This window comes from Macrobrachium nipponense, chromosome 23, assembly GCF_015104395.2.
Source record: "Macrobrachium nipponense isolate FS-2020 chromosome 23, ASM1510439v2, whole genome shotgun sequence".
NCBI classification, from domain to species: domain Eukaryota; kingdom Metazoa; phylum Arthropoda; class Malacostraca; order Decapoda; family Palaemonidae; genus Macrobrachium; species Macrobrachium nipponense.
This window is the reverse complement of record NC_061090.1, coordinates 2,856,152-2,866,798: the sequence shown is the minus strand read 5'-3', so window position 1 is coordinate 2,866,798 and position 10,647 is coordinate 2,856,152.

The window sequence follows — 10,647 nt, the reverse complement described above, 5'->3', positions numbered from 1 at the left end:
TATCAAAGAACGCAGTAAAAGGCTATACTCTGTCTCTACAAGGGGAATTAGAGATAACAGACGGATTAGATCTCGGGATCTTATACGATACCGCAATACGACAAAGAGTAGGATATCATGTACTTCGAATGGGATCTTTTTGTGGCCACAGATTCCGTGTTCCGACAAAATGGAACTGCTCCTCATCAAACTTCTTTGAGAAAGTTTATGAAGGAATTCTTTGTTTCTCTTAGCCCTAAACGACCAAGAAGACAAGTGAATTTTTTTGTGCATTGGAATCTCGCATCAGATTCAATGGAGACTCGGCAATGGGTTCTTGCCCGCATAGTATTGTCTGGCAAAAGAACTAAAACCCTCTATTCCTGACGCAACGCTTTCAGGTAGAAGTTTCGTTGCCCAGGCAGGGTACTTACTTTTTCATCTACAGAAGATGATGGTTAAACGTTTGCCTACAGAGTCTTCGGGAGTGCGATGAGGGCTCGAAATGCTTCCCAGAAGGTATTCAGAAGGATACAATAAGAGGCTAGAAATCAGGGTTCTGCCCAATTTCAGCTCGGAGTCTCTTCGAATTCCAGACTCCTTCCCTTCCTCGGGCAAGGAATAGGGAAGATTCTGCAACGAGGAACCTCATCAACATGTAAGAAGGGATCTCGTTAGCAAAGGAAGTATTCACGAAGGATCCTCCTCGGAGGAAGACTCTTCTCTCTCGTATTGTTAGATATCCTGTCGTCTACTGGATGTAGCTGACTACAATCACCTCCCCTTGCCAGGGGCCAAAGATCAAAGGGGAAGAATTTACTTCCACCACCCTTCTCCGGTCTCCAGTCTATGTGGTTGTTTCAGGACTCTCGGACAATGTAGCGCCAGCCGCCAGGGGCCAGGGGCCAAAAATGCCAATACAGGCGAAAAAACGCCAGAGGCGGACAGTTCCAAGGAACTCTGTCATGGTCGGATACTGAGAAGGAGCGGGCCTCCAACCTGGCGCAAATGCGCCAGAGGCGAACAAATAGGACAGATATAAGTGTGTCCGATGTGGACATCGCCAGACAGCCTAGAGACTCTTCCAAGCTCAAAGCTCCAGCAAGTGTGGAGGAGCCAAGCCAGGCGCGAGGCACCAGCCAGACTCTAGGAGCCAGCCAGGCTCTAGAAGCCAGCCAGGCGCCATCCAGGTGCCAGGCTCCTTCAAGGCTAGGCTCCAGTCAGGATTGAGGATCCATCCAGGCGCAAGGCTCCTTCCAGTAAAGAGAAACCTAAAGCTCTGTCATGTAAGAGGGCTAGTCCCCATTGATATGATACAGGTAAGGCTCTGCCATGTAAGTGGGTCAGCCCCCATTGGCACGATCCGAGAAGGCTCTCGTGTAGCGGGCTGCCCCCATTGACATGATCCAGAAGGGTTTGTCAGTCATAGGTCCCTACCTCGCTGAAACTCTTGAGGCATGCAGACTCATAGACAGTAATCATGAAGGCTTCTGCCAAGCTCCAGGTGCAAGGCGCCAGCCAGACGCAAGGCTCCAGCCAGGCGCGAGGCGCTAGCAGGAGGGAGGAGCCAATCAGGTGCCAGCCAGGCACGAGGCTCCAGCCAGGCTCTAGGCGCCATTCAGGCACAAGGCTCCAGCCAGGCGCGAGGCGTAGACAGTGGCGCTATGGCGCCTGCCAGGCACGAAGCGCTAGCCAGGCTCCAGGCTTCACCCAGAAGAGATCTATATCAAAGAATGCCCTGCCTTCTTTGAGACAATGTGATCTCCTAAGCACTTGACAAGTGCATTGATGATTCCTTCAAACAGCTGAGAATTAAAAGCGCATGAAGTTGTGATTTTGCTTTTCTGAATTCTGTTCTTTCCTTAACAATATGTCATAAGGACATATAGCTGTCACATACGGGAGATGCAACTCTGTGTTGACTTCCCATATCCGAAGGATGTCAAGATAACCTACGAGAGATCCTTCTCTCTTGGTTGATACGTGTCTGCCGGATACATTGCTGGGATAGGGAGCCGATACTGATCCTTAACTAGTGAGTTAAATTTTATTTAACGTCGTGTTTTTTCTTTGGGTTGTTTGCAAGGAGTTTGGGGATAACTCTTTTCAACTTAAGCACTAACCCTCGTGTTAGGATCAGGTGATCGGGATCGGTGTTGTGCTCCTTAATTAATGCCACTAGGCATAGGCATATTGTCATGTAAGAGGCTCTGTCGAGTAAATGGATAAGACCCCATCGACGACCCACAGAACTCTTAGCCATAGGTCACATCCTCGCTGAGCTCTTGAGGCGAAGCAGATTCCCTAGGCATTAGCCATGGAATCTTCCGCCTGAACAAGTAGGGAACCAAGGTTTTATTTTTTTATTTATTACCTACAACGTATTGTTTACCTGTCTATTCAGTAAATAGTTGTCTCTTACCCACCACCAAGGGTGTGTTCAATCAGCTAAGTATATCTGCCGGGGAAGTTGCATGTACAAAAAATGATATTGTTAGAATACAATAAAGTTTTGTACATACTTACCGGCAGATATATACGATGAATGGCCCACCCAGCCTCCCCTCAGGAGACAGGTGGAAGAGAAAATCTGGTTCTAGAACGGGAATGGTTCCTATTCCTGCCACCAGCGGCAGGGGGGTAGATCACCTGACCTACCTGCAGCGTGTGCCGCGAAATTCGAATTTCTGTCGGACGTCAGAGACATAAGCTAAGTATATATCTGCCGGGTAAGTATGTACAAAACTTTATTGTATTCTAACAATATCATTTTTAACTGTCAGCGTTACCAATGATGCAGTAAAAATCTAGTCAAATGAGTTACCTGTGTTACCGTTGGCAACGCTGCCACAAATACCGGCCTCCAGTGGCCTGTCTCCTCAATTGTTTCTTGTTCGGCCATGCTGTGTGGATCAGTCCCACATCAGGCGAACTTTTGGTCATTTAGCCCGATCCCACTCAAAGAGTTTTCGTATTTTGGATACAGATTACGACCTTGGACTGTTATTAACGTTTTTTTCTCCCGTTTTACTTTGGATTGCTACTTTGTACTCGTTAAGAATAAGTTAGAAAATAAACGTCTTCGCCGTCTGCTAACGCGCCTCTGCTTCTGCTTCATCTACAGTTCGACGATCGAGCCTTATATGACGATCGAGCCTCCTACTGCTGGATATGTTGGTGCTCATTGGCTCTGCACGCCTTCAAGCGTAGGATGAGTACACCTCACCTATGATCGACGTTCTTTTCGTTATTTTGTGTAGGAAGGTTCAGTGCAATACCAGTCAGAGATGTTTGTCTTGGTCAGGAGACAAGGAAACATTAGTTAGTTATTCAAGAAATTAGTGGACAGGTAATCATTTAGTATGTTAAGCATATTTCTAGCCTGACGAAAATAGAGATAGTGGTATTAGTAGTATAGCTGATTCTAATTGTTCCTTTTCAGCCCCCCTGCCTGTTCCAGAACCAGCCCTAACGGGTGCCGGGGGTAATGGAGAACCACAAGCCTCCGAGTGGGTAGGTTTCTGCCGGCCCCCCCACCCCGGTGCAGAGCAGGCAGTGTAGGCAGCAGATCCCCTTCCCTCGATGTGTAAGTTCTCAGGATGATGAAAAATTAGGTCAGATACAGACGAGTAATGATAATAGGCTACATAGTGTTTAGGAAGAGAAGTGCAGGCTTCTTCGGGTCGGTTTTCTATTATAGTAGTAGTTTTGTTCATGAAACTTACCTGTCATGATATATATAGCTGTATTTTCTGAAGTCCGACAGAATTTCAAAACTTCCGGCACATGCAGTGTTCGGCCAGGTGGTTAGTACCCATTCCCGCCGCTGTGAGGCGGGTATCAGGAACATTCTCATTTTTCTATTCATAATTTTTCTGTCGCCGGTGCTGGAAACACCTGTTTTTCAGTACCTCCGTCTTAGGATTTTGGTAAACTTCATTGCCGCTAACTATCCTAATTGTCTTTTTGATTTATTTACTTGGATTTGTGGCTAGGCATACGCTATCTTAAATTGATTTGAATTTGATTCATTTTTGCATAACATATCTGAATCTAGTTAGGCTAGTTTCAGAGGGTGTTGTCTGCAAAGATAGGGTGTGGCTACCGAAAGCTTCGGTAGATCCGCACTTGTATGCACGAGGGTATGGGTCTTGCTTCTTTGTTGAGATTTGTCATGTAAGGAGTGTGAGACTGTCTAATTCTCCGTAAGGAAGACGTATGATTCGTATGTACGCTATTAATCAGTAAACAAAAAAGTCAGGGTAGTGAACCTGCTAACCTTCCTGCCTAGACTTTATTTTTATGCATTCAACTTACCTTGTCAGATATATACTTAAGCTATAGACTCCGTCGTCCCCGATAGAAATTCGAATTTCGCGGCACACTCTCAGGTAGGTCAGGTGATCTACCGCCCCCCGCCGCTGGTGGACGGGAATAGGAACTCATTTCCCGTTTTCTAAGACAGATTTTCTCTATCGGCCGTGACAGCAAACATTGTTGTTGTTACTCCTGATTTGATTTTCGTGTTTTTTCATCGCTATTGATCTTCTAAGCGGTTATTTTGGTGACGTATTGATCTTTGGTTTGGCATACTCTTTCGTGGACTGTTTTTTTGGACTTGGTTTTGGATATTTCTCATGATGTCGGATTCTAGCTTTACGGTTAGAAGACATGTGTAAATGAGGGATGCATGGTGAGGCTACCGAAGCTTCAGTAGACCCTCACACAGTTTGTAAGGGTGTAGAAGGAATGAATGTTCAATTTTCTAACACCTGTGATGAATGTGTAAATATGAATGAGGAAGAATGGAAGAATTTAAATTCATATTTTAAGGAAATTAGATATGGATAGGGCTAGGAAAGGCTTCCTCCACATGAAAGCGTAAGTAGGTCTCGCTCTAACGAGCCTATTAAATTAACACCTAACCCTAAACCTGTATCTTCTTCCTCTAGTACTAAGACTGCAAATCCGGCAACGGAAATTGCAGATCTTAAAGCTGCGCTACAAAGGATGGAACGTCAAATGCTGACGTTGAAAGGTAAGCACAGTGATAGTGAATTAAGTGTCCCTAGTGCAGTGGAGGGTGCGTCTGATCGGCTTCATCTCGCTCCCAGGCCTAGACCTCTCCAAGCCCACAGGCCCAGAGGAGAAGGATGTCAAAAGCCTTACGGATGGTTATGGAGAATCCCCCACCGATCAGGCGCTCCCCTCGGCAGATTCTGTGACACACCCTAACTGCCAAGGATCGCTATCGAAAAAGCATCCTAAAGAAGTGTTTTTCTTCGTCAGATTCTTCACCGAATGTAAGGGGATGGAGTTCTGATGAACTGTCACGCCCCTTAAAGATTGAAGTTTGGAAGGCTCCAACTTTGGATTCAAGCCCTGAGCTTTTCTCCAATCTATCACCTTGTGAGAAGAAGAAAAGGAGATTGGTTCCTAAAACGGAAATCGGAGTTTCCTTCCGCTTCTAGATCCTCACCTGAATCAGGGAAGGAAAAAAGAGAATGCGGCTGCAAAAATTATCCTAAATGTGCAGGAGCAAGTTTCGGCCTTAGTAGGAGTTTTTACTAAGGAGACTCCCAGGAGAAAGGACTTTCCTTCCTATAAAAAGACGAAGGGAAGGAAAGAAGAAACGAAAGTTTCGGCTTATACTCAGGAGGAGTATGAAGAATGCGCCAAAAAAACGGCCAACCTGGCGCAATGCGCCAGATGCGTTTGAGACTCCATACGAGTCAGAAGAGGCAGATGCGCCATATGCGCCAGAAGCGCCAGCCTGGCGAAGTGCGCCAGAAGCGCCACCCTGCCGAAATGCGGCAGAAGCGCCAGAGGCGCCAGATGCGCCAGAAGCGCCACCCTGCCGAAATGCGGCCACGCCAGAGGCGCCGAGCGCCATTAAGCGCCACCCTCCGAAATGCGCCAGAAGCGCCAGCTTGGGCGCAAGAATCACGAGCACCAACCCGGCGCAATAGCCACAAGTGACAAATAAGAGACGGACTTCTTCCAAAGACAATTAAGCCAAGAGGATTTGTTTAGCTTTCGGAAGGATAAACCTTTACCTGACAGGGACTCTAGTTGTCGCACAGGCGGCCGTAGCCCTTGTCAAGACATAGGTGTTCCTGAGAAGCGATAGGAGAGGACATCCTTCGTCTGACAGAGAGAAAGGTGTCGCACAGGCGGCCATCGCTCTTGCCAGGAGAAGGATAAGGTCGTTTTGCAGGATCAACCTATCTCTCGTAGGGACGCAAGTTATCGCACAGGCGGTCGTCGTCGTTGCGAGAGTGGGGTGGATGTTGCAAGAGGCCAGTCTCCTGTTGGAAATAAACAATCCTCTTCGGAATTGGATTGGGAAGAGATTTCGGACTCTGAAGACCACTCGGCTCCGGGAGGTTTGTCAGATTACAAGACGCTGGCAGCCCTCTTACTTCAAGAGTTTGGGGACTCTTTAAGCCCGACTGCTCCTCCTTCTCCAAGGTCCTTATTTACAAGCATGAAGGTCCCGAAACAATCATCTTTTATTAAAATGAAGCCAACCATTTCCATGAAACAAGGCTCTCCGATTCGTAGGAAATTGGTTGAATCCAAGGAGAAGGCGGGGAGACAGTCTTTACCTGCCCTCCTTCCAGACTATCAGGAAAGAAGGGAATTTGGTACGAGACGGGCAAACCACGGGTCTAGCTCTCCCGTCCACTGCCGAAGCAGATTTTTCGAATCTGGTAGATTCGTCTAGGAGACAAGCCTTGTCATCAGCTAAGATCACATGGGGGCGTTCTGAGATGGACTCATCTCAAGGGATTGTTTAATGTCTTAGAAGTTTTTAACTTCTTAGACTGGTCCCTTGGGGTGTTGCCAAAAGACACAAGAGAATGAATCTTATTAGTCCAGAAGTCCTTCATAGTGTTCTTTCCTGTATGGACAAGGCGGTTCAGGATGGATCAGGAGAGGTGGCCTCTCTGTTTGGAACTGGTATTCTGAAGAAGAGAGTCTTATTTAGCTCTTTTTCTGACGAAAGCAGTTACTCCTACTCAGAGGTCATCTCTTCTGTATGTTCCTCTGTCGGACCAATTGTTTCCTTCAAATCTAGTAAAAGATATTTCTCATTCTTTGACAGAAAAGGCCACACAAGATCTCTTGGCCCAATCTGCAAAGAAATCGAGGACTCGGGTCCTATTAAAGAGAGAGAATCGGGCTCCTCAACAGCCCTTTCGAGGGAGCTCCTCGGCCACGACCCTCTTTTAAGAAGAGAGGAGTGCAGAAGAGAGGTAGGTCTTCCTTCAGACCTATCAAGAGAGCGAAATGAGACGACAGTCCTTCAAGCACCGGTAGGAGCCAGACTTCGGAAATTTTCCGAAGAATGGACTCGGAGACAGGCAGATTTAATTTGGTCCCTTTCCGTGGTACAAAGGGCATATATGATCCCCTTTCGAGACAGACCTCCCTTGACTACGAACCTGAGGGAACTGTCAGCCCAATACAGGGACCCTAGCCCAAGAAGAAGCATTATTGCAACTGGTAGAACAGATGTTGCAAAAGGAGGCCATCGAAGTCGTTCGGGATCCGCATTCCCGAGGATTCTACAACCGTCTTTTTCTGGTTCCGAAATCCTCGGGAGGGTGGAGACCGTCCTGGATGTGAGCGCATTGAACCGATTTGTGGAGAACACAAAGTTCTCTATGGAAACATCAAAATCGGTTCTTGCGGCTCTTCGTCCAGGAGATTGGATGGTCTCCTTAGATCTACAAGATGCATAGTTTCATGTCCCCCTGCATCCATCATTGAAGAAATATCTCCGATTCATGATGCAGGGGAAAGTATACCAATTCAGAGCCCTATGCTTCGCCTTTCTACGGCCCCTCAACAAGTGTTCACGAGGCTAATGATGAATGTTGCGAGATGGCTACATCTAGAGGGGATAAATATATCCCTTTATCTGACGATTGGCTAATAAGAGCAAAATCGGAAATTCAGTGCTTGAAGGACTTGGAGAAGACTTTGAACTTGACAAAATCTCTGGACTGCTCGTGAACCTCGAGAAATCACAATTGATCCCCAGACAGAACAGTAGTCTATCTGGGGATACAGATGGATTCTTGGGGTTTTCGGGCGTTTCCATCTCAAGACAGAATTACTCGAGGCTTAGAAAAGATCTCGAACTTCTTAGGGAAAGAACGGACCTCCGCGATGGGAATGGCTCAGTCTGCTGGGTACCCTTTCCTCGTTAGAGCAGTTCATTTCCCTAGGAAAGATTAAATCTCAGACCTCTGCAATTTTATCTAAAGAGGATGTGGAGTCAAAAGACAGGAGACTTGTCAGACGTTTTTCCCATCCAACAGGGGATAAATCCTACCTAAAGTGGTGGTTAACCCCATTAACAAGGAACGAAGGGGTGTCCCTCTTGATTCGGAACCCTCACCGAGTGTTGTTTTCCGATGCCTCGGAAACAGGTTGGGGAGCAACACTGGGTGCCAAAGGAAGTAGCAGTATTTGGACAGACAACAAACTACTCTGCACATCAATGCGAAGGAACTCCTGGCAATTCATCTAGCCCTGGAATACTTCGAAGCGGAAGTCAGAGGGGCGGTAGTTCAAGTCAATTCCGACAACACCACAGCTCTGGCTTACATCCGGAAATCAAGGGGGCACTCACTCTTTCTCTCTGAACGAAATAGCAAGAGCTCTATTAACCTGGACAGAGGAACGGGGCATTATTCTGCGTACAAGGTTGGTCCAAGGAGTAAAAAAACCTAAAGGCAGACAGGTTTGAGCAGAAAGAACCAGGTTCTCCCGACAGAGTGGATGCTCCACTCAGGAGTCTGCAGACAAATATGGTCACTCTGGGGATGACCCCAGATCGACCTGTTTGCCACGTTCCTCTCCAGGAAAATAGACAACTTCTGCTCGCTAGAAGAAGATCCCAGAGCCACAGCGATCGATGCCTTCCTCATGGATTGGTCAGGCATAGACGCATACGCCTTTCCCCCATTCAAATTGCTGGGGGAAGTAGTAAGGAAATTTGTGGCATCGGAGGGAATGAGAATGACTCTAATTGCTCCCTTTTGGCCTTCCCGAATCTGGTTTACAGAGGTACTGGAATGGACGGTGGACTTCCCCAGATCTCTACCAGACAGGACAGATCTGCTCAGACAACCCCACTTCGAGAGGTTCCACAAAAACATCCAAAGTCTCTCCCTGACTGCCTTTCGACTATCGAAAGACTGGTCAGAGCGAGAGGCTTTTCAAAGAAAGTGGCAACTTCAATTGCTAGAGCCCGCAGAGCCTCTACCCTGCGGGTCTACCAATCGAAGTGGGAAGTTTTCCGTAGATGGTGTAGTCGAAGAAGCTGTCCTCTTCCAATACCTCTGTAACCGAAATCGCGGATTTTCTCCTCTTCTTAAGAGAAGAATCCAAATTGGCTGTATCAACTATCAAGGGATATAGGAGCATGCTCTCAGCTGTTTTTAGAAACAGAGGGCTGAATCTCGAGAATAATAAGGATCTTCATGATCTCATCAGGTCTTTCGAGACTACGAATGAGATCGTCGATTCCCCGAGTTGGAACCTGGACGTTGTCCTAAAGTTTTCTGATGGTCGACAGGTTCGAACCTATAGATAAAATCTCATTCAGAGATCTTACTAGCAAATGCATATTCCTGTTGGCCTCTCGCAACTGCTAAGAGGATCAGTGAATTGCATGCTTTGGACTCTCGGGTGGGATTTAGAAAAAAAGACTCGGCTGTCATTTCTTTCCAGGATCTTTTCCTAGCAAGAATGAGAACCCTTCTAAACCTTGGCCTAGCTAGAAGTTTCGAAGTCAAGGGACTCTCTTCTCTGTAGGAAGAGAGTTGGATCGATCCCTTTGCCCAGTCAGGACCTTAAAATTTTATTTAGAAAAGAAGACATAGCTTCAGGGATGTCGACCAGGTCTTTGGTGTTCGGTAAGAAAACCCCAAGAGACCTATGTCAAAGAACGCACTGGCATTCTTTGTGCAGAAATGTAATTACCGAAGCTCATAGGAATTGCCAAGAGAACTCTTTAAAGCTGCTGAGAGTGAAAGCTCACGAAGTCCGGGCTGTGGCAACTTCCCTTTCTTTTACGAAGAATATGTCCATGAGAAACATTTTAGCAGCAACTTATTGGAGGTGCAATTCAGTATTTGCATCCCACTATTTAAAGGATGTTAGAATAACATACGATAAATGTTTTCGCTCTTGACCTTATGTATCAGCGGATACTATGCTGGGAAATGGAGCAGGACGCTGCTCCTTAAATTTGTTTTTAATATTTTTAATAATTAGTTTTTAATATTGTTGTTGAGTTGTGGGTTGCTTGAAAAGATGTTCGGGGATGACTCCTTTCAATCTTAGTACTAACCCCAATGAGGATCAGGGTGATCGGATTAGTGTCGTGCTCTATGATCATGCCAATAGGCAAGGTGTTTTGTCATGTAAGTGGATAGGACCCCATTGACAAAGATCCCTAATGGTTCTGAAGCGTAAGTGGGTAAGACCCCGTACAGACCATCAAGAACTCTTAGCATGAGGTCACTACCTCGCTGAGGCTCTTGAAGCGATACGGGCTCCTAGGCAGTAGCCATGAAGTTTTTCGCTAACGCGAGGTAGAATCAAGGTTTTTAATTTTATTACCTACAACATATGTTGTTTCCTGTCTAT